Below are 2890 nucleotides of genomic sequence, written 5' to 3'. Positions count from 1 at the left end.
CGCGAGAGGCGGCGGCCGCGCCGGCCTGGTCGGCTCCTTGCTTCTCCTCCCCACTCGTCCCCCCGTGCTGCGGGAACTGGAACTCTCCCTGGGACCGGGAGGAGACTGAGACGCGGTCCGGAGAGCGGGAGGGCGCGGACGGAGGAGCACCTGCGCCTGCACCTGCAGCACCTGGGCGGGCGGTCGCCGGACATGCGGGCTCCCGCCCCGCCCCCACTCGGCGCACTCCCGGTCTGCACCGCGGGGGCCTGGCGGGGCCCGGGCCTCAACCCATCCTCCCGCCCCTGCGGAGCCCCGGGTGCTGCAGCGCCTCGAAAACAAAACGTTGGATTCTCCATCCCGTCTTCTATCTTGTTTCTCAAAATCCGAGAGGCAGAACTTAGGGAAGGACAAGCAACTAGTAAGAGGAGCGGGGGAGTCTGAGCCCGCAGGCGCCTTGAAGTCTGGTGAATGATTCTTCCAACTCCAACTATGATTATTTTATTTTATTTTTTGTTTTATGATATGTAACTCTTTTATTTATATTACTTTTACTTTTATTATTTTTTAAATTCGAGATCTAGATTCTTATTATTTATTTATTTATTTATTTATTGGAGTCCAAGTTGTCAACATATAGCGCATCACCCAGTGCCCATCCCGTCGAGTGCCCCCCCCCCACTATTCTTTTAGAGAGTCTCAGGCTTGCAGCTGAACCTCAAAAGATACGGCATGGATGATTATTTCTAGCTGTCTTCTGGACATTTCCACGGAATGTCCAACGGGGGAAAAAAAACAAAATCACCATTTCGCCCTCCAAACCTACCCCTATGGCTGTATCTTAGACCTCTGGTAACCTCGTCATTGTTCCCCCGGTTACTCCTATTAGAAACCTTGGAGGTATCCCAACCGTGCTTCGCTGATCAATCACCAGCCCAACTGATCCTGCAGCACAGATGTTTGGAATTCTTTCCTGCTTCATCATTCCTACTTGCCGGCTCCCAGTCAGCTCTTTAGCAGGGCTCACCTGGACTGTTGGCGAGTTCACCTGGAGTGTTGGCGAGAGCCTCCCTCTCATTGGAGCCCAACTCCAGGCCCAACTCCAAGGCGATCCTCCGCTCCCCCACCCCAGGGCCCCCCCAGTTGTGACCCACACAGGCGCCCCATTATTTTGTTATTTCAAATACAAATGGATTTCATGGACTTCCATAAGGAGGCATGTAATATCTGGTTGTTTCTTTTTTTGTGATGTTAGCAGCCATTCATGATCATCATCTAGATTCTCTATCTTTCAGGGGTGTAAGACAGTGATACTCAAATTCTTCTTTTGCTTTTTAATAGCTGTAATGCTTCCACAGGGGAAACAGTTGCATAGTTGTATGGATGCTTAGCTCATGAGGGCTAATGTTCACACGTGTAAGCCAAATTTCAAATTTCTCCTAGTTAATATTTGCATAAAAACATCTCAAACCTTCTTCCCAGCACTCCATTTATATACTGGATGGCGGGGGCAGAGAGTTTCTCCTATCCACTTCTTGTTCTGCTTTCCCTTTGAATTTACATCTCACTCCTGTCGTTTGGCTCCTCTTTCTTTTCTTTTCTTTCTTTCTTTCTTTCTTTCTTTCTTTCTTTCTTTCTTTCTTTCTTTCTTTCTTTTTCTTTCTTTCTTTTTTTTTTTTTTTTTTTTGGCTCTTCTTTCTTTCCCCAAGGAGGAGCATTGCCTCTTTCTCTGTCTTTTGCCAAAGCAAAAGTTTTCTTTGCCCCTGGGTTCTGTCATTTCTTCTCCCTGGTGCTCTGTCTGAAAGTTGGTTCTTCTCCCTGGTGCTCTGTCTGAAAGTTGGATTTCTCTTGCTTCACACAAGAGAGAAGCTGAGGTGATCTTCACTCTTGACTGGATTCCTTTGGGCATAGAGATAAAAATTATTAAAAAAAAAAAAAAAGACCAAAGAAAGGGTTCTCCGCTTTGAATCCCATTCTAGAGGACTGATGAATAGGTGGGCATTTGAAAAATTCAGTTTCTTGGGCTCTACCATCCCAGCAATTGGAAGAGAAAAGTCTCTAGAAATATTCCCATTGATCAGACTTAAGTAAACTGGAAACTGGTGTATTCAGATTTTTGTTTTAAACACTTTCTCTGGGTCCATTTTGTATGTTAAACATATGTGTGTGACTAAATCAAAAAGAAAAAAATTATAGGGAAGTGTAGCGAATAAAATGGCCAGGCCTTTTTGGGGCATGATTTTTATAAGAGCATTTAAAGATATGCAGTTAATAATGTCAGTGACTCAAGCTATTTAAGTTATTACAAAGAAAAAAATTAATATAAATATATAAAGTAAAATACAGTAAGCCCCATTTTATTTGAAAATTGATTTAATATTTTAAAATAAGTTGATTCTTTAGACTTCTAGCATAAACAAGAAATGGCATAAATAACACATTGAGTATGTATCATTGAAAAGCATAGATCTTTTGGAAAAGTGCTATATGTATATATATTTAACATGCTAATATTTTTAAATGCATATTTTTATGTTTAATATTTAAAAATCACGTTGTCAGGGCACCTGAGTGGCTCAGTTGGTTAAGGGTCCAACTCTGGGTTTCAGCTCAGGTCATGATCTCAAAGTCATGAGATGGAGCCCCACATTGGTCTCTGTGCTCAGCGCAGAGTCTGCTTGTCCCTCTGCTTCCCCCTCTGCTCCTTCTAACACCCCATGCTCTCTCTCAAATAAATAAATTCTTTAAAAATATATTAAAAAGTAAAAATCACCTTGTTTTTTAAACTGAAGTAATTTTTTGTCATTTCATTTTTTTTAAAAAGATTTTATTTATTTGACAGAGAGAGTACAAGTAGGGGGAGCAACAGAGGAAGAGGGAGAAGCAGGCTCTCTGCTGAGCAGGTAGCCCG

The sequence above is a fragment of the Canis lupus genome, chromosome 34, assembly GCF_003254725.2.
Source record: "Canis lupus dingo isolate Sandy chromosome 34, ASM325472v2, whole genome shotgun sequence".
Taxonomy (NCBI): Eukaryota; Metazoa; Chordata; class Mammalia; order Carnivora; family Canidae; genus Canis; species Canis lupus.
This window is presented reverse-complemented; position numbering follows the sequence as displayed.